Source organism: Symphalangus syndactylus, chromosome 18 (assembly GCF_028878055.3).
Source record: "Symphalangus syndactylus isolate Jambi chromosome 18, NHGRI_mSymSyn1-v2.1_pri, whole genome shotgun sequence".
Taxonomy (NCBI): domain Eukaryota; kingdom Metazoa; phylum Chordata; class Mammalia; order Primates; family Hylobatidae; genus Symphalangus; species Symphalangus syndactylus.
The window spans coordinates 92,752,592-92,774,821 of record NC_072440.2 but is presented as its reverse complement, the minus strand read 5'-3'; the positions used below and the strand labels follow the sequence as shown (position 1 = coordinate 92,774,821).

Genomic DNA, 22,230 nt, shown 5'->3' with positions numbered 1-22,230 from the left:
CATCACATTTATATAGCACCAAATTACCTGAAAGTCTATTTGTCTCTGTCTCTGCATATTCACCTCCATTCACTCTTTTACTTCTTTAATTTTTAATTTTTTTATTTTAATAGGTTTTTGGGGAACAGGTTGTGTTTGGTTACATGAATAAGTTCTTTAGTGGTGATTTCTGATATTTTGATGCACCCATCACCTGAGCAGTATATACTCTACCCAGTGTGCAGTCTTTTATCCTTTGCCACCCCCACCCTTTCTCCCAAGTCCCCAAAGTACAATGTATCATTCTTACGCCTTTGTGTCCTCAAGGCTTAGCTCCCACATATGCGTGAGAACATACAATATTTGGTTTCCATTCCTCAGTTACTTCACTTAGAATAACAGTCTCCAATTCCATCCAGGTTGCTGCAGGTTATTTTGTTCTTTTTTATGGATGAGTAGTATTCTCATCACATTTTCTTTATCCACACATTGATTGATGGGGCATTTGGGCTGGTTCCATATTTTTGCAATTGCAAATTTTGCTGTTGTAAACATGCATGTACAAGTATCTTTTTGGTATAATTACTTCTTTTCCTCTGGGAAAATATCTAATAGTGGGGTTGCTGGATTAAATGGTAGATCTACTTTTAGTTCTTAAAGAAATTACACACTGTTTTCCATAGTGATTGTACTAGTTTACTTTCCCATCAACAGGGTAAAAGTGTTCCCTTTTCACCACATCCACACCAACATCTATTATTTTTTGATTTTTTGATTATGGCCATTCCTGCAGGAGTAAAGTGGTATTGCATTGTGGTTTTGATTCGCATTTCCCTGATAATTAGTGATGCTAAGCATTTTTCCATATACTTGTTGGCCATTTGTATATCTTCTTCTGAGAATTGCCTATTCATGTCCTTAGCCCACTTTTTTATGGGATTGTTTTTTCCTTGCTGATTTGAGTTATTTGTAGATTCGGGATATTAGCCTCTTGTCAGATGAATAGAATGTGAAGATTTTCTCCCACTCTGTAGGTTGTCTGTTTATTCTATTGATTATTTCTTTTGCTGTGGAGAAGCTTTTTAGTTTAATTAAGCCCCATCTATTTATCTTCGTTTTTGTTACATTTGCTTTTGGGTTCTTGGTCATGAAGTCTTTGCCTAAGCCAATGTCTAGAAAGGTTTTCATGATGTTATTTTCTAGAATCTTTATGACTTCAGGTCTCAGATTTAAGTCTTTGAACCATTTTGAGTGGATTTTTGTATAGGGTGAGAGATGAGGATCCAGTTTCATTCTTCTATATGTGGCTTGCCAATTATCCCAGCAACATTTGTTGAACAGTGTGTCCTGTCCCCATTTTATTTTTTTATTTTATTTTATTTGCTTTGTCAAAGATCAGTTGGCTGTAAGAATTTGACTTTTATTTCTGGGTTTTCTATTCTGTTCCATTGGTCTCTATGCCTGTTTTTATACTGGTACCATGCTGTTTTTGTAACTATGGCCTTATAGTATAGTTTGAAGTTGGGTAATGTGAGGCTCCAGATTTGTTCTTTTTGCTTAGTCTTGCTTTGGCTATGTGAGCTCTTTTATGGTTCCATAAAAATTTTAGAATTTTTTTTCTAGTTCTGTGAACAATGATGATGGTATTTTGATGGGAATTGCATTGAATTTATAGATTGCTTTTGGAAGTATGGTCATTTTCACAATAGTGATTCTACCCATCCATGAGCAAGGGATGTGTTTCCATTTGTTTGTGTCATCTATGATTTCTTTCAGGAGTGTTTTGTAGTTTTTCTTGTAGAGCTCTTTCACCTCCTTGATTATATGTATTCCTATGTATTTTTTTCCAGCTATGGTAAAAGGAGTTGCATTCTTGATTTCATTCTCAGCTTGCTCACTGTTGGTGTATAGCAGAGCTACTGATTTGTGTTAATTTTGTATCCTGAAACTTTGCTGATTTCATTTCCCAGTTCTAGGAGCTTTTTGGATGAGTCTTTAGGATTTTCTATGTATATAGTCATATCATCAACAAACAGCAACAGTCTGATTTCCTCTTTACTGATTTGGATGCCCTTTATTTCTTTCTCTTGTCTGATTGCTCTGGCTAAAACTTCCAGTACTATGTTGAATAGAGGTGGTGAAAGTGGGCATCCTTGTCTTGTTCCATTTCTCAGTGGGAATGCTTTCAACTTTTCCCCATTTAGTATAATGCTGGCTGTGGGTTTGTCACAGATGGCTTTTATTACCTTAAGGCATGTCTCTTCTATGCTGATTTTGTGAGGGTTTTAATCATAAAGTGATGCTGGATTTTGTCAAATGTTTTTTCTGCATCTATTGAGAAAACTGTGTGATTTTTATTTTTAATTCTGTTTATGTGGTATATCACATTTATTGACTTACATGTTAAACTATCCCTGAATCCCTCGTATGAAACCCACTTGATAATGGTGAATTATCTTTTTGTTATGCTGTTGGATTCAGTTAGCTAGTATTTTGTTGAGGATTTTTGCATCCATGTTCAACAAAGATATTGGTCTGTAGTTTTCTTTTCTTGTTATGTCCTTCTCTCGTTTTGGTATTAGGGTGATACTGGCTTCACAGAATGATTGAGGGAGAATTCCCTCCTTCTCTCTTTGAATAGTGTCAATAGCATTGGTACCAATTGTTCTTTGAATGTCTGATAGAATTCAGCTGTGAATCCGTCTAGTCCTGGACTTTTATTTGTTGGCAATTTTTAAATTACTATTTCAATCTCACTATTCGTTATTGGTCTGTCCAGAGAGTCTATTTAGTACATCTTCTTGTTTTAATTTAGAAGGGTTGTATATTTCCAGAAATTCATCCATCTCCTCTAGGTTTTCTAGTTTGTACATAAAGGTATTCATAGTACCCTTGAATAATCTTTTGTATTTTTGTGGTATCAGTTGTAATAGCTCTCATTTTGCTTCTATTTGAGCTTATTTGGATCTTCTCTCTTCTTTTCTTGGTTAATCTCACTATTGGCCTATCAATTTTATCTTTTCAAAGAACCAGCTTTTTGTTTCATTTATCTTTTGTATTTTTTGTTTGTTTGTTTCCATTTCATTTAGTTCTGCTCTGATCTTTGTTATTTCTTTTCTTCTCCTGGGTTTGGGTTTGGATAGTTCTTGTTTCTTCAGTTCCATGAGGTGTGACCTCAGGTTGTCTATTTGTGCTCTTTCAGACTTTTTGATGTAGGCATTTAATGCTATGAACATTCCTCTTATCACTGCTTTTTCTGTGTCCCAGAGGTTTTGATAGATTGTATCATTATTATTGTTCAGTTCAAAGAATTTTTTAATTTTCATCTTGATTTCATTGTTGACCCAATGATCATTCAGGGCAGGTTATTTAATTTCCATGTATTTTCATGGTTTTGAGGGTTCCTTTTAAAATTGATTCCCAATTTTATTCCAGTTTTGTCTGAAAGAGTATTTGATATAATTTTGATTTTCCTTTTTTTTTAAAGTTTTCTGAGACAGAGTTTCACTCTTGTTGCTCAGGCTGGAGTGCAATGGTATGATCTCAGCCCAGTGCAACCTCTGCCTCCCGGGTTCAAGTGATTCTCCTGCCTCAGCCTCCCAAGTAGCTGGGATTACAGGCATGTGCCACCACGCCCAGGTAATTTTTGTATTTTTAGTTGAGATGGAGTTTTGCCATGTTGGCCAGGCTGGTCTTGAACTCCTGACCTCAGGTGACCCACTCACCTCAGCTTCCCAAAGTGCTGGGATTACAGGGGTGAGCCACTGCACCGGCCATAATTCTGATTTTCTTAAATTTACTGAGACTCATTCTGTGGCCTATCATGTGGTCTATGTTGGAGGGCAGTCCATGTGCTAATGAACAGAATGTATATTCTTCAGTTGTTTGGTAGAATGTTGTGTAAATATCTGTTAAGTCCATTTGTTGTAGGGTATAGTTTAAGTCCATTGATTTTTGCTGACTATCTGTCTTGATGACCTGTTTAGTGCTGTCAGTGGAGTATTGAAGTCCCCCACTATTATTGTGTTGCCATCTATCTCATTTTTTTTAGGTCTAGTAGTAATTGTTTTATAAATCTGGGAGCTTCAGTGTTAGGTGCATATATATATTTAGAATTATAATATTTTCCTGTTTGACTAGTTCTTTTATTATTGCATGGTGTCCCCCTTTGTCTTTTTTAACTGCTGTTGCTTTAAAGTTTATCTGGTATAAGAATAGCTACAACTCCTGTTCACTTTTTATGTCCATTTGCATAGAATAGCTTTTTCCACCCCTTTACCTTAAGTGAATGTTAGTCCTTATGTTTTAGGTGAGTCTCCTGAAGACAGCAGAAACTTGGCTGGTGGGCAACCAATAGACAATAAAAAAAGATTCACAATATGTGTAGCTTAAAAAGAATGTGCATATAGAATATATAAAGAAATTTTACAACTCAATAAGAAGACAAAGAACCCAGTGAAAACAACAGACAGAAGATTTAAACAGACACTTCTCAAAAGAAGACATACTGATAGACAATAAGAACACTGAAAGATGCTCTACATCATTAGTCATCAGAGAAATGAAAATTAAAAGGATAATAAGAGGCCAGGCATGGTGGTTCACGCTTGTGGTCCCAGCCCTTTGGGAGGCTGAGGAAGCTGGAATGCAGCTTAAGACTTCAAGACCAGCCTGGGCAACATGGTGAAACCCTATCTCTACAAAGAATACAGAAATTATCCAGGCATGTGGCATGTACTTGCAGTCCCAGCTACTTGGGAGGCTGAGGTGGGAGGATCGCTTGAGTCCAGGAGGTCAAGACTGCAATAAGCTGTGATTGCATCCCTGCACTCCAGCCTCAGTGACAAAGCAAGAGACTATCTCACCAAAAAAAAAAAAAAAAGGATAATGAGATTCTTCTACACAACCACTAAAAGTGCTAAAAAACAAACAAACAAACAAAACAGAATAAGCCTTGTTTACAGGGTTCTGCTCTCCTAGAAGTTCCCACTTTGTGGACCAGAACCTCAGGTAGGCTGTCAGAGGGATATTCCCACTTCGGGTACTTGGCCAAAATAATACCTGGAGGGGTCACTTTATGATGCCTATAAAAGAATTTGCTGAGAATGAGAAGAATTTGCTGAACCAATTCTGAAGTAAAAATTCTAGACATTTTACAACTCAGTGACCTTACTGTGAATGATTTTCGGGGGATTCTGAAATTGTCAATCTGCCCTTCACTTGGCCCAGGCATGGCTGAGCAGGGGCCACATTGCGGTGGTAAGAAGCAAAGCTTTGAGTGGCACAGACCTGGCCTCGGCTCCATTGAGTGACCAAGAGCTTGGGCAAGTTATTCAATGTCTGAGCCTCAGTCTCCTCATACCTAAAAATGGGATAAGGACACTTACTTCACAGTACTGTCATAAAAGTTTCCATGAAATCAAGTATCCCTTGGCACATGATGTTATCAATAAATGACTCATGTTAAAAAAAAAAAAAAAAAAAAGAAACTTGGCTGGTGAATTTTTATCCATTCTGCCATTCTGTATCTTTTAAGTGGAGCATTTAGGCCATTTACATTCAATATTAGCATTGAAATGTGAAGTACTATTCTATCCATCATGCTATTTGTGGCCTGAATACATTCTTTTTTTTCATTGTGTTATTTTCATATAGATCCTGTGAGATTTATGCTTTAAGGATGTTCTATTTTGATGTATTTCAAGGATTTGTTTCAAGATTTGGAGCTCCTTTTAGCAGTTCTTATAGTACTGGCTTGGTAGTGGTGAATTCCCTCAGAATTTTTTTGTCTGAAAAAAACTGTATCTTTCCTTCATTTATGAAGCTTAGTTTCACTGGATACAAAGTTCTTGGCTGATAATTATTTTATTTAAGGAGGCTAAAAATAGGTACCTAATCACTTCTAGCTTGTAGGGTTTCTGCTGAGAAATCTGCTGTTAATCTGACAGGTTTTCCTTTATAGATTACCTGATGCTTTTGCCTCAAAGCTCTTAAGACTCTTTCCTTTGTCTTGACTATAGGTAACTTGATGACAATGTGCCTAGGTGATGATCTTTTTGTGATAAGTTTCCCAGGTGTTCTTTGAGCTTCTTGTATTTGGATGTCTAGATCTCTAGCAAAGCCAGGAAGTTTTCCTCAATTATTCCCTCAAATACGTTGTTTGAACTTTTAGATTTCTCTTCTTCCTCAGGGATACCAATTATTCTTAGGTTTGTATGTTTAACATAATTCCAGACTTCTTGGAGGCTTTGTTCATTTTTTTTTCCATTCTTTTTTCATTGTCTTTGACAGATTGGGTTAATTCAAAAGCCTTGTCTTCAAGCTTTGAAGTTCTTTCCTCCACTTGCTCAATTCTATCGCTGATACTTTCCAGTGCATTTTGCATTGCTCTAAGTGTATCCTTGATTTCCAGAAGTTGTGATTGTTTTTTATTTGTGCTATCTATTTCACTGAAGTCTGCAGTGGTGATCCAGTTTCTTCAAAGGGTCTGTGGATTCTCTTGGCTTTCCTGGTATGTTCCTGTGCTAGTTCTTGGAGCAAAAGTTCACAGTGTGAGTCTTCACATACTTCTCTGTCCATGTGAGCAGGAGCTGCAAGCTAGTTCTGCCTCCTATATGCCATCTTAATCCTCCATTCACTTTTTAACCCATTTTTATCTGATGTTTTCTCAGTCACTACAGTGGCATTGGTTACGCTGAGTAATTAATAACCTCATCAATTACCTCTGAGTTTTCATTCCTGTATTTTTTAATGGATTTCGCTGAGTGCCTACTATGTATTAAGTACTGTGGGAGGTGTTCGGGATAAGATAAATAGGTCCTGGTTGTCACAGAATGTATACACTGAAGGCATATGACACAGTGGTGAGAGCAAGTTCCAGCAGTCAGGATGGTGAGGTCTGAATCCCACTCTTCACCTTACTTGTTATGTGACCTTGTGAAAACTGCATGATTTTTTTTCCCTTAATTTCTTCTGCTTAGAAATGGAGATAACAATACTACTGTTAGTTGTTTGTTGTTGGCTTTGCTCCATTACCACCAGGCCCTTTTAAGGCTGAGAACTGGCTTCCCAGAACCCCCTTCTCTGGATAGTTCCATGCTAGAATTTCCCATTACGAGAAACTCATGTGAATTTGGAAGACAGAAGTAAATCAAAGGCCTGTTCTCAGAAGTTCATGGCAGTCAGACACAACAGGATTCCAGATCTCTCTACAAGCTCTCACTTTGTGATTAAGACTTTTCCCTGATATGCCCATAATCAGTGGATTTCTCCCTGCTCTCCACTGCTTCTGCCACTGCCTTCAAATCTTCACTTCTCCAGATCCCCCCACATAAAACTCCTATATTAATTCCATTTTCCCATAGTAGCTTCATTTTCCTAAAAGAAACCAGATGGATACAGATACCTACATGATAGTATCACTGAGATGATTGAGTTAATACATGAAATAGCACTTAACACAGAGTTTGGCACAAGGCAAGCACTGTCTTATTCCTATTATGATATGTGATATAAAGGAAATAAAATATAAAGCAATAGGGTGATGAAGACAGAGTGGTGGAGGGATAGAGTGGTCACGGAAGATTACTCTGAGCATATGATATTTGAACAGAGTCATGAAAAATAAGACTGGAAAAGCCATGCTAACATTTGGGGAAAGGAAAGAACAAGCAAAGAGCTTGCTGCATCTTAGGAAGAGAACAAAGGACAATGGAGACTAAAGAAGGAAGTGGCATGAGATGGGTTAGAGAGATCATCTCATGGACGACAGATTTGGCAGGTTCTTGTAGGTCATGATAGAATATAGATTTTTTCCCTGTTTATAAGGGGAGGTGATTAAAAGTTTATAAGCAGATAAGGGTCATGATATAATTTGTTTAACTAGAGTCTTCTGGTTGTAATTTAAGATTAGAATAGAAGCAAGAAAACAGTTAAGAGGCTGTCACAGTAGAGAGTTGATGGTGGTTTGGGCTCAGAAGATGAAGACGGCAATGGAGAACGACAGAGACACAAGCTTCAGGGAAGTTGTTGGCAGGGTAGGCTGATGGTTGGATATGCAGAGTAGCAGAAAGCCTTTCCTCCATGTTCATCAACAGTTTAACTCCCTAGACTTCCAAGACATTGCCTATTCCTAGTTTTCCTTCTGTTTTCCAGATTTCTTCTTCCCTTGCTCTCATTCTTCTATTATTCCTAAATACCTTCCTTTGCCCTTTCTTTCCCCTACCCATCCCTTTGTACTCTCTACAGTGCTTCGTTCTTTTTTCTCTTCCTTTTTATCTTTACACCGGGTGCTTAGAATACGGACAACACTTCTTCCCCTGCCTCAATTTACAGATTTATATCCCTATCTCAGACCACTCTCCTGATAACTAGATTCAATTACCAATTAGACATCGCTATTTGAATGGTCCCACAAGTGCTTCAGATTCAACACGTGCTAAACTGAACTAGGTCTTCTTCTAAACCTTCTCCTGTGTTGCCTCTGTTGTTTAACAGCACTACTAAGCATCCAATCATCCAAGCCAGAAAACTGGGGGCCATCCTAAAATTTTTTTCTCACCTCTCAATATCTAATCAGTCACAAAGTCCTATCAACATTATCCCCTCAATACTTCCCACATCTTTCCCCAGCATCCGTCTTCATTGTTACTTCCTTAATTACAGACAGTCATCCTCTCTGTTTTAAATATCCCAACTGATTTCTCTCTTTCAGTTTCATTTCTTCAAATGTGGCCTCTACCCTGCCTCTTGACTGGTCTATGTATTACTCCATTCTTACTTTTCTTCTTCTTAAAACTTCCATTTGTTTCATTGCCTCCAGGATAAAACACAAGTTGCTCACATGAAGTACCAGACACTCTGTGATTTCTACCTGGCTTGTAGCATTCACCTCATCTCCCATGACAGCTACACTGAATTATTTAAGTTCTCCAAATTTTCCTTATTGTTCTATGCCAGCTCAAGCATTTCCTCCACTAAGAAGTCTTCTCTCATTCTCACAGTTATGTCAGTCTTCTTCATTTCAAAACTTTACTTTGTACATTTCTCTTACATGCCACTAGTTTTATACTGTACAATAGCTAATTGTTTGATTATTGCCATTATTCACTTTTATTCCCGTTTCACAGCTCCTATTCGGCCTGTACTCCCTGTATACGCAACCATTCTAATGTGTTTGTATGTGATTTGACAAAATGTGATTCTTTTGTGTTTATTTTTAATTTGTGTAAATGGTATTGTTACATTTCACTGTTTCTTTTTAAAATTAATCATATGTCTTTCTAATGCATCCATGTTGCTATGTGGCAGCCAGCATATTGCTCCTAAGAGGTTACTCATAATATTACAAGGTGAACACACCCACTATATTTTATCTACATATTCTTCAAGCTATGCACAACCAGAACGCCTTCTGCTCCCAGCCTCCAAAACTAAGGCAGCAATGAACATACTTGTCAATGTCTCTCTTTTGTAAATTGATGCAATTTGGTCTGCTAAGAGAACATATACACCAGAAAAGCTGATTAAAAAGTAAGTCTCATTTTTCAAATCAAATCTGCCATCTTTTTCTTCATGCTAATTAATAAATTATATGCTTGATGTATCCATTTTTTTAGGTTAGTTAGCGTGTTAAGTCTCTGAAGCTGATTAATGGCTTAACTCAAGTTTTTGCACCTGCAGAACAGTGACCGCCCCCCCCCCTCCCCCGCCCCCCGCAAGGCATCTGTTTGACATCTCTTTAATTTTATTAGTGGCTTATGGACAAAATCACTTGAGTTAAACTTTTTCAAGTGTAAGTTATTTGGATTCACAAGAGCATTTTTCTCCCTGTTATAAATCAATGAACCCAGTTAAGATTAACTGCCTACATGTGAGCTTCAAAAGATCTTCTATGGCCAGGCAAAGTTGAAAGAAACACATAGTTCCATAACATGCTAAACACAAGTTGATCAAAGTTTTCGGAGCTGGTTACTTAATGCTGTACTTCCTCATTCTCAAACACTCTGATTTCAAGTAGTTTGTGTCTAAAACATATATTACTAGACCGCAAACATTCATCCTTTGGAAGAAAAATCATTTCTGTATCTTAACTGGTCAAAATCTATGTTTCAACAGATCTAAACTAAACTCTGGGCTAAACATTCCTGAACCTAATTTGTGAAATTCCATAATGTTTGGAGATTAAAGCAAAAAGAAATGAAAATAAAAGAAACACAGCTAATGATTCATTTTAAACATGAAAACTTCCTACATAGAATAATCATGGAATCCTGGAAGCAAAAGGTATCATAGGCCTTAGATATTAAACAGTGTGTGGGAGGGCATTGTTCAAATCCTTGGAATTCTAAGGAAATGTCATGGGGGCAGTCATTGCAGGGGATGGGGGTGTTGAAGAGACCAATAAGGTAGGGTACAACCAAACAGCCTTCCTTTTACACATACATATTTTAAATTTTATGCTTTCATGTAAGAGATCATTTGAAAACAATTACACTACTTAAAAATAAATTGAAAGTCTCCTATCTAGTTCAGTATTTCACACAAATCAGTATCTTCTATGAGAACCTTGACAGGCAGTAATCCAATATCTGTTTGCACACTGCTGTCATTGTGAGTTCACGATCCTGAAGCAGCTCATTTCCATATCAGATATCTCAAGTTCTTGGGATTCTTATTTCTTCTAGAGTGCCATATTTAACCCCCTGTAACTTCTATGGCCTACTTATCTTCTCTGAAATAATACAGACTTTGTATCTGTTATCTCCCTCCCTTATGTGTTCTTTCAGAAATGGATAAACTATGAATGCTGTTTTGTGCAGGCTAACCAAACTCAGTTCCTCAAATATATACCTTTTGAATTGGAAGAATCAATATCATTAAAATGACCATACCACCCAAAACAATGTATAGATTCAATGCTACTCTTATCAAATTACCAATGTCATTCTTCATAGAATTAGAAAAAATTAGTCTAAAATTCATATGGAGCATAAAAAGAACCCTAACAGCCAAAGCAATCTTAAGCAAAAAGACCAAAGCTGAAGGCATCACACCACCTGACTTCAAACTATAGTAACCAACACAGCATGGTACTGGCACAAAAGCAGACACATAGACCAACGGATCAGAATAGAAAACTCAAAAATAAAGCAGCACACTCACAACCATCTGATCTTCAACAAAGCCCACAAAAACAAGCAATGGGGAAATGACTCCCTAGTCAATAAATGGTCCTGGTATAACTGGCTAGCCATTTGGAAAAGAATGAAGCTGGACCTTTGCCTTTCGCCATATAAAAAAATAATTCAAAAAGTCTTAAAGGTTTAAATGTAAGACCTCAAACTATAAAAATCCTAGAAGAAAACCTAGGAAATACCCTTCTCAACATCAGCCTTGGCAAGGAATTTTAGCTAAGTCTCCGAAAGCAATTGCAACAAAATCAAAAATTGATAAGTGGGACTTAATTGAACTAAAGAGCTTCTGCACAGCAAAATAAACTATCAATAGAATAAACATACAACATACAGAATGAGAGAAAATATTCACAAGCTATGCATCCAACAAAGGTCCAATATTCAGGATCTATAAGGAACTTAAACAAATCAACAAGGAAAACACAAATAACCCCATTAAAAATGGACAAACGACATGAACAGTTTTCAAAATGAGACATATAAGTGGCCAGCAAATACATCAAAAAATGATCATTACTACTAATCATTAGAGAAATGCAAATCAAAACCACAATGAGATATCATCTCACACCACTCAGTATGGCTGTTTTTGTTTTATTTTTTTTTTTCAGTAGCAGAATTGCTATTATTGAAGTCAGAAAACAACAGATGCTGGCAAGGCTGTGGAGAAAAGGGAATGCTTATACACCACAGGCGGGAATGTAAATTAGTTCAGCCACTATGGAAAGCAGTTTGGAGATTTCTCAAAGAACTTAAAACAGAGCTACCATTAGACCCAATTCCATTACTGTGTGTATACCCAAAGGAAAATAGATTATTATACCAAAAAGACACATGCAGTCATATGTTCATCACCACACTATTCACCATAGGAAAGACATGGAATCAACCTAGATGCCCATCAGTAATGGACTGGATAAAGAAAATGTGGTACATATACACCATAGAATACTATATAGCCATAAAAAATAATGAACTCACATCATCTGCAGTGACATGGATGCAGCTGGAGGCCACTATTCTAAGCAAATTAATACAGGAACAGAAAACCAAATACCGTATGTTCTCCTTTATAAATGGGAGCTAAATATTGAGATGCATGGACATAAAGATGGAAACAATAAACACTGAGGACTATTATACCAGAGTGGGGAGAGAAGGAGGCATTTGTGGGTTGAAAAATCTACCTATTGGGTACTAAGTTCACTACCTGAGTGAAATATACCCATGTAATATGCTTGCACATGAACCTCCTGTATCCAACATGAAAGTTGAATTAAAAAAAAAAAACAAAAACAAAAATGAAAAGCATATAACTTTTAAATGACCAGTGGAATGTTTTATTCTCTTCAGGTTAGTTGCATCCTTATCATCTTTGTCATGACATCACCTTAGAGTCAGTCACTTTCTTCCTGTCTTCTTCCTGTCTTCTCTACTACACAAATGTGCATCTCTAGGGCATGGACCATGTCTTTCCTTCTTATCTTGGTATCCCCAGGGTATGAGCCCAGCAGATACTAGGCACTCACCCTATCTTGGTTGGTAATCGAATTCAAAGTAAAATATATTTTTTTCCAATCTAGAACTGCAAGATGAGAGACAGTAAAAGCAGACCCTAGAATCATAGCAGAGGATAAGCCTAATTACCAGCCACAAACAGAAACCCTCACCTTTCCAAAGTCCGCATTCTGGCCACTGCAAAACTACCTTTTCTCTGAGACATTTAGAGAAGTCAGGACGGCTGCCTGAGGAATATGATGAGAAAAGCATTTTTAAAATGTGTTCCCCATCAACACAAACCAAATCAAGGAAGCAAAAGTCAATGAAAATCCAGCCATACAATTCTACTGAAAGATCCAGACCCCCGATAGTGCCCTCTCAAAGGACCAGAATGTTTGGGCACCTGTGGGGATGGAGTGCCAGGACCACGTCGTGTTGTAACCAATAGGCTCATTCTGGGAATCAGAATCATATGCCAAGGCAGGTGGGAAAATAAAGAGTAGGTGTTCAACTCCTAGTAAACCTTGCTGGAAAAAGAAAAAGTACAGCTATCCAGTTGTTTGTGGGTGGTGAAATTATGAGGAAATGAGAAACAAGATCAGACTGTTTTTAAAGTCCCAAGCAGTAGGGAACCTTGAAGGAAGAAGGTGTGAGCTTTGTAAAAAGTCAAAGGTAAAGGAAACAAGTTATACCCCAGGAAAAGCTACTCTACTTTCTCCATTTTGAAAATCTTGGCAGAGAGGAGTGTTAGAAAATGAAATCAAAACTCAGTCCAGGCTGACTTTTCAATTCTAGATCTATAGGACAGACTTTACCTATATACACACATAAATACACACCCACAAACACACACACACATGCACATACACACACACACTCCTGTGTAATTTGACAAGAAACCTGACAAGACTGAGTGAAAAACATCCTCGGTGTCCTGAGGAGGCAGCTATCAAGGTGTTGCTGGGAACCCATAGCTTGGTAGTCAAGGCAGAGAAAGACCATCAGCAGGAATATTCCCTTTCCCTTCATTCAATTTCATTCATGTCCATGGCTTCAGTTACCACTTGTGTAGCAATGACTATCAACTCCACATGTGCAGCCCTGACCTTTCCTCTGAGCGTTTGTCCCATTTATCCAACTGCCCACTCTGTGTCTCCACATAGATGTTACAGAAGGCACCGCTATATCAACATGTGCAAGAGGAACTGGTGATTTTTCTTTACCTGTTTCTCTTCCAGAATTCCTTATCTGAGTAAATGGCACCCTCACCTATTCAACTGTGCAAGCCAAAATCTAGGAGTCATTGTTGATGCAGCCCACAATTACATAAATATCTAATCTAGTGACAAGGTTTGTCAGTCCTTACCAACTTCTCCATGTGTCCACTTGTCTTCATTGTCTGCCGTGCCTTAGTCTTAGCTACAATCTTGGCCTCTTTTGACTATAGCACTAGCCTCCTAACAGGTGTCCCACATTCACTCTTACCCCTCCAAACTATGCTTCATAGCAAGCTTTTTAAATCCTTTCCATTTTCCCATTGTTCTTGAGCTAAAGACCAGAATTCTTACCCAAGCCACAAAGCCTTTAATGGTTCAGACCCTGCCTACCTTTCCAGCCTCAGCAGGATCACCTTACCTCTTATTCTAATGTCATGCTACACAAGTTCTTTCAGTTCTTCATGGCACTTGCTTTCTCCTGCAACAGCCTTTGCTTGAGGAATTGCTTCTGCTTAGAGTTCTATTCTGAGCTGACCCATCCTAACTCTTCCAATCTCACCTCAGACATCACTTTCTCAGGGAGCCTTCCTGGCACTCAGGTGGGTTGGATCCCTCCTTTTAATGCCCTCATAGCACTTTATACTTTTCCCCTTATATTTATCACAGTGATGGCTTTATATTTGAATATATATCCTTTTGATTCAAGCTTCTCTCCCCTCCTAGACTATAAGGTCCATGGGCACAGGATCCATTGCTTCTTTTGTCACCCTGTGTGCCCAGGACCCTGACATTCCCCAATCCACAAGCATTCAACCAACTTTTTGTATTGTGTGAATGAATGAAAGAATGAATGAAAACTGACATCCAAAGGCTAAATGCATTAGAAAACCAGTGGGCAGCTATCTACTCATTCATTCATTCATTCATTCATGTAGCATCTAGTGTTTGAACACTGAGCACTGACTGACTACTTCGTTATTTGTAGACTGAAACTCCTCCTGCTGGGCTGAGCAGCAGTCTGGTCTGTGCACATTAATTCTACACTCCACCCATTGAGGCCATGTGGCACACTGGCTAGATGGTTAACAATGTAACTCTCTTCTGCATACTCTTCTTAAAGTTCCAACTGAGTCTATAGGGGTGAACTGCAGAGTAAGACAGAATCCTAGATGAACTGGTTGTTCATGCCTTAGCTTATGGAGGCAGTGGTGACCTTGGTCTGGAGGGAAGGAAGAAGTGACACCAGGGCAAATATTTCTGCCACTGGCTCAACACCTGCCTCCACAGCCAAGATAATGGCAGCCAGAATGTTCATGGTTTGCAACGAAGTGGGGTCTGAGAGACCTGGTCATGGGGGCCAGAGGTCAGCATTGAGAGTGAACAGTTGAGCTAATATGGGCAGGACTCATGACTTCTTGCTTGGCATTCCACATGGTGAACCACCTTCTCAGTGAGGCTTTCTCCCTACCATACCATAATAGGAAATTACCTGAATACTGCTGGTCACCATTTTTCTATTGTAAAGGAGTTTGGCTAGTACAGTCTCAACAAACTTCTTAATAAAGTTGCATGTAAAATAGGTTCACCTGATAACTACATCATCTTGTACATGAGGCATATTTAAAGACTCAAGTGTCTAGGCTGGGCTGAGATAAGAACTCATAAAATGCACGAAAAGATCCAAATGACTCGTGTCTGCAAATATATCCCAAAAATATTTTCTACACTCTTTTGGTATGTCTAGCTCTGATTGAACCAGGAAAAACCAGATGTTAAGAGAAAAAAAATACCATGAAACAATTTGTCTGACAATTTTACAAAAACAAAGAAGAGATTAGATCATTCATTTCTCAAAATTCCAGAGTGCCTACTCTGATCTAAGTGGGTCTGCTTATCTGAAATTATACAACAATCATGCCTAATGCCAAATCTACTTTCTACAAAAGATATGGGGAGCTTTGTTTCATCTCTGTAATAATATTAACTAATATGGTGAAGTACTTTAAAGTTTAAAAATCATTGGAGTTATTCAAATCACTGGAGTTATTCAAATCACTGGAGTTATTCAAAACCCTTCAAGGTTGTGAGGGCATATTTTATTACTATATTTATACCTAATTGAGGAAACTGAGACTCAGGGAAGTCCCCCATAGATAGTGTATTATTTTTATACTTAAGACTTACAAGCCAAATCCAGTCCTCTTTCCATTACTCCCTACCACTTCCACACCACCATTTTCTTTCCTTTTTTAAAAAAAATTGCGTTATTTAAAAATAGAAATTTATTCTTCAGCTCCATCTGGGTCTATATTCTAAACAAGTAAAACTACTGTCTTGAGTAGATATTTGCACTTCCATATTCATTGCAGCCCTATTCCCAATTGTCAAATATGGAAACAACCTAAGTGTAGACAGATAAATGGACAAAGAAAATGTGGAATATATAAACAATGGAATATTACTCAACCTTAAAAAAGGAGCAAATGTCTCCAGGATTCTCACCACAAACGCACACACAAATGGTCATTACTGTGTAAGATGATGGCTGTGTTAACTAGCTTAGTTGTACTAATCACTGCACAAGGTATACATATATCAAAACATCACATTACATGCACTAAATACATATAATTTTTATTTTTCAATCATACTTCCATAAAGCTGAATGAAAGAAAAATGGAAATTCATTGAGAGGCAAAAAATATCTGTCAAATAAGTACATTGTGTTGTGAAGATAAACAGAGGTTATCAATTTTCTCCATTTTTCAGTTTTTATGTCTGAATTAAAAATTTTTACCTTATTTTATCTATATAGATCTCAGAAAAAATGACAAGTCCTCCTAGAAAAACGTGAACTATGAAGCCTCAATCTGACCTGTTTCTACCTCTGTGTGCTGGAGGAATGAGTTAATAGTTCTGGGCTAGTGAAGTTTCATTTTGAAACACTTAGAAAGTTCACGGCATGGTTTTATTTTTGAGCTGAGTTCTTGTAATTTATTTTAATTTTTAAAACTATTTTTATTCATCAAACAATTGGTCAAAAATATTTACTTTCAGTTCTATGCTAGAATCTGAGGCAGACATGGATATACAAGATACAGTCTACTCCCCAGTTGTTTTGAATCAGCGTGGGAAGGCCAGGTACACAAGAGGCCAGCACCAGGCGGCAGGTCCCTGGATGAAGCCACAGGATAGAATAGGGAGAATGGGCCAGGATAGTCAGCAAAGCCTGCATGTGAGGAGAATGTCGGCAGAGACCATCTGCTGGAGCTAGGCTCTCAGTAACTTGCTGTCAGAGAGGATACATGCACATCAAAAACAGAGCATTCAGGACATAGGCATGGGCAAGGAATTCATGTCTAAAATGCCTAAATCAATGGCAACAAAAGCCAAAATTGACAAATGGGATCTAATTAAAACTAAAGAGCTTCTGCACAGCAAAAGAAACTACCATCACAGTGAACAGGCAACCTACAGATTGGGAGAAAATTTTCGCAACCTACTCAACTGACAAAGGGCTAATATCCAGAATCTACAATGAACTCAAACAAATTTACAAGAAAAAAACAAACAACCCCATCAAAAAGTGGGCAAAGGATATGAACAGACACTTCTCAAAAGAAGACATTTATGCAGCCAAAAAACACATGAAAAAATGCTCATCATCACTGGCCATCAGAGAAATGCAAATCAAAACCACAATGAGCTACCATCTCACACCAGTTAGAATGGAGATCATTAAAAAGTCAGGAAACAATAGGTGCTGGAGAGGATGTGGAGAAATAGGAACACTTTTACACTGTTGGTGGGACTGTAAACTAGTTCAACCATTGTGGAAGTCAGTGTGGCGATTCCTCAGGGATCTAGAACTAGAAAAACCATTTGACCCAGCCATCCTATTACTGGGCATATACCCAAAGGATTATAAATCATGCTGCTATAAAGACACATGCACACGTATGTTTATTGCGGCACTATTCACAATAGCAAAGACTTGGAACCAACCCAAATGTCCAACAATGATAGACTGGATTAGGAAAATGTGGCACATATACACCATGGAATACTATGCGGCCATAAAAAATGATGAGTTCATGTCCTTTGTAGGGACATGGATGAAACTGGAAATAATCATTCTCAGCAAACTATCGCAAGGACAGAAAACTAAACACTGAATATTCTTACTCATAGGTAGGAATTGAACAATGAGAACACATGGACACAGGAAGGGGAACATCACACTCTGGGGACTGCTGTGAGGTGGGGGAAGGGGGGAGGGGGGAGGGACAGCATTGGGAGATATACCTAACGCTAAATGACCAGTTAATGGGTGCAGCACACCAACATGGCGCATGTATACATATGTAACAAACCTACACATTGTGCACATGTACCCTAAAACTTAAAGTATAATAATAAAATTTAAAAACTCAAAAAAAGAAAAAATCAGAGCCATAAACCTGATGCTTGGAACTTGGGTCATCAAATCTGTTTAGTTGTTATTTTCCTTTCCTACCTGGAGGAAAACTAAGGTCTAGAAAAGTTCCTTGGACATGATTCTTTTTAACTGACTAATTAAAAACATTTTATTTTACAACACTTCTACTTCCAAAATACATAAATATAGATCCCATTAATTCTTCCTGTCATGCCCAAGACAAGCATAGGGTTTCCTCTCTTCAGGTGGGGAAGCAACTTCCTGGAGGTGTTCATCTGCATGCTGCTGACTACGGGAACCAGTCCTTTTCTTTCTTTTTTTTCTTTTTAGCTTGAATCTATTTCAGATGGCATATTTTGGATCATTCACACAAAATATGAAAAACAGAGCATAGTTATTGTTTTGTTAAGATGAAAAAAATAAACACTTAGATAAGTAGATTGATGATCATTTTTGAAAATACCATTAAGCACATACTTAAGTATCAAAAAGTTCAAGTCAAATCTTATTACAGCGTATTTCAAAAGCAAAGCTCAAATCACTGTGGTTGAATTGCATTTCATAAAATATTTGTTGAAATAAATGTCACTGAAACATCATTATACAGTTATTTTCTTTTCCTATTTATTGTCTTCTCATATTCTTCTCTTTCTTTCTACTCTGGGCTCCTGATTAATTGTCCAGTGGGGGTGTGTGTACATGTGTGTGTGAGTGTATGTGGGTGTTTGTGTGCATGTGTGCTTTGTTTTGGCTTTTTTCCATTATAATATTCTGTCACTCTTCTTATCCACACTTTTAAAGGGTGGAAATAAAAAACAGGAACTTGGACAAACCTCACAGAATACTGACCTTAGAATCTTGAGATTCAACACAAAAGCCTAGCAGTTTCCTCCAAGTTCACATGGAAAATTAACAATCTTTGTTATATATTACATGACCGCTGTGTCAAAAATCTTAATTCTAGAACAGGACCAACATAGCTGGGCTATTTCAAGGCTGCAAAGAATTCCTGATAAGGCCTGTCATGGCTAGATTGGGTCCTCTCTTTGGGGTAAAGTAAGTGCAAGTTGACATCTGAGGGATGGAGAGCTTCCCTGGAGCCATCGAGTTTCCTCAAACTGAAACCCCTGCAAGTATCTTTTATTCTCTTCTTTGCTCCACACAAATCACAGCAACAAATACAAATACATCAAACTTCTGCTATAAACATTAATAGTCTTGGGCCCTCTTCGATTTGGACCACTGCAAAAGTTTGAATTACATTTGATGTTTTAAATTTAAAAAAAAAATCAGTGCCCAAGGAGATTGCCTTTCAATTGCACGGTTTAGCATTCTCATGTGAGTATATGCTTCCTAAACAAAGGATATGTTGCAAATGTTAACACTGCTTTTACCAGAAATCAGCTTCCGTGCAAACTTCTTTCTGTTTTAGCAGGGCTCCTTGAGGGGGCCATCATTGTGCCCATTTTGCATATGAAGGACTTGAGGCTCAATTAATTGGATTTACTTGCTCAAGATCACAGGGCTCCTATTTACTTGCTCAAGGTCAGGAGACCTGGGCACATTCCCCTTTCTCTTTCAGGAAGCAAAGCCAGGTCCCAACCTGCTGAGGAGCTTGAGCCTCTCTCAGGTGGCTAAGGAGTCCAGGCAGGGTCCTTCAGGAGGAGTAGTCAAGAGCAGGCCAGGATGTGGTGTAGGCATCAACTTTGGAAAGTACAGAGTGGAAAGTGGGTTTTTGAGCATGGAATTTTCTAGAAGGGAGAGCTGCACAGAAATGCACAAAGAGTACTGATTGGTTGCCCATGGTTGCTGAGAGAGACCTGCACACAAGACTTCTTGGGCCAGCTGCCACTGAATCAAAATTTAGAGAGTAAAAGGCAACTTGCTCTCCCAATAACACTGGCCCCTCACTCAAAGACTCCTGTATTCCCCATTAGCCAGTTAATCACAATACTTGTCCCCCTTCACGACTCCCTAGGAGGACTTGCTTGCCCAACTCTGCATTTTGGTTGGGTCTTAGATTTGCTTTCTTGCAGCTGCTTGCTCAATTCCCTCCTGTGGGTAATTGGGGGATGTCCTTAAAACCAGCAGACACCTTCCAGGGTCATGCTTGAGGAAGGAAACTGAACAACTTGGCTCGTCAGGAATTCCACCCCAAGAAATAACCCCTAGTTAAAGAGCAGCCAAGGTGGGAGGGCACGATTTCCTGTCTGGATCCCCGTTCTTTCCATCAAGCCCATAAATCTGAATCTATTTTTCTCCCACTATAGGTTTTGCTTTCCTATAACTGGTCCCTATTACCCTAGACGGTTGTCTTCACTTAGGCTCTTGGCTGGTTATGCAATGACTTCTGCCTCCAAATCAGCAAAGATCAAATCCTCTCTGCTATCTGGTAACACTCTCCCTGCCTCCCATTCGGGAGTTGATGAAGGCCCCTAAAGAATAACTGGGTCTTCTCTTCAATTAAAGCATTTGAAGGAAAATCACTAAGAGTTTTGCTTTTCTTTGCCCTCTAGAAAAGTATGACCGCTCATCCCTTTTTTGTTGCTGTTGTTTTCTAAAACCCTTGATGCTGCAGACTTCACTTACCTCCAAAAGGAACCTCACAAACCCTCTCTGCAAGCACTTGCTGTGGGAATTGGCAATTTCACAAATTGGGTTTTTCTCGTTTTAAGCTGATGAGTTGGACCCAACTAGCACACTCCACTTTCTCTACTAAGAACCACCCTCTGTGTTAAGGAAATAACCTCCACACTCTAGAATACTTACTCTCCCTTTAAAGGAGGTCCTGATTCCATGTTTCCCAACCAGCTCCTGAAGTACATGTGTAAATAACCTCCGATTACCCTTTCCTCCCAGATGACAGACAGAGTCAAACACACAGTTTAAAAGTAATGTGCATAATGAATTTTGTATGTGCTTAAGGAATTATCAAAGTGTGGCCTTTAATGGGTAATATAACTTCCCGGAATCTATACATTCTCTCGGGGGGGTGGGAGGGGGTGTATGTGTGCATGCTTGTACACACACAGTCATTTACAAGGTAAGACTGTTAAATGGCTCAGTCTTCTCCTCCATAAAGTCCAGATATCTTTATCAGAGCTGCTAGGTGCTTCAGAATCCAATCTCTGTTTACCTCCAGACTCAAATTCCCATTCTCCCTTCTCAGCTATGATTTCTCAATTCCAACTACATTGAACAATAAATAATTTCTGAAAATTATTAATCAAATATCTGGATGCCTGTACATGCTGTTTATCTGTCTGGCATGTCTCCCCTACCCCAATTCTCATGTGCCTCACACACACCTGACTACCCTATGGCTCTCAGCTAGGAAGAACAGATCCCTGATCTTTAACTTAAGCTGTTGGCCTCTCCTCTATGGTCCTATTGCTCCTAGCACTGAGCCCCAGAAAAGCACCTATCCCACTGTATTAAGATAATGTATTTACTTCCCTGTCTTTCCTTGAGGAAAGGAACTATGACTTGCTATAATCATATCTGCAGTTACTTATATAGTGTCTGCCTGGCTTGTAGCAGCTATTCCGTAAAATAGTCATTGAATGAAGAAATAATTGGATCAATTAATTATTCAAGAGATGTTATTGCAAGAACCTGAGCAGAGAACCCTATGTGTATCATTCTATTATAATGTCTCTGCTACATTTTAATTCTTGCTGGGATCATGCTGTCATGGAAGGGATTAAGATCAGAGGTGCTTATCTAAGCACTGCATGTTTCCTTCAGGAATAGGACAACAACCCTCCTTTTATTTCTCTCATTTTTCACTTTCAAACCTTTGGATTTGACATGTATAGCATGTCATAGTGGCGAATATAAAGACAAACTCTGGAGGCACAGACTCACCTTTCCAAGCACTTTATTTCCCCATTGCATTCTT

General features: G+C 38.4%; 1 protein-coding gene across 2 annotated transcripts in view; it reads left to right on the top strand.

Moving 5' to 3' along the window:
• Positions 1-22,230, top strand: part of LOC134733471 (uncharacterized) — a 97,317-nt gene that overhangs the window by 55,704 nt on the left and 19,383 nt on the right. Inside the window, exon 5 of one of the 2 annotated variants that reach the window (XR_010116950.1) lies at positions 10,767-10,896. The exons of the other annotated variant lie outside the window; for it this stretch is intronic. The gene's annotated coding sequence lies outside the window, so the exon portion shown is untranslated. Of the gene's footprint in view, positions 1-10,766; positions 10,897-22,230 lie in introns of those variants that run through there. 2 annotated transcript variants of the gene reach the window in all.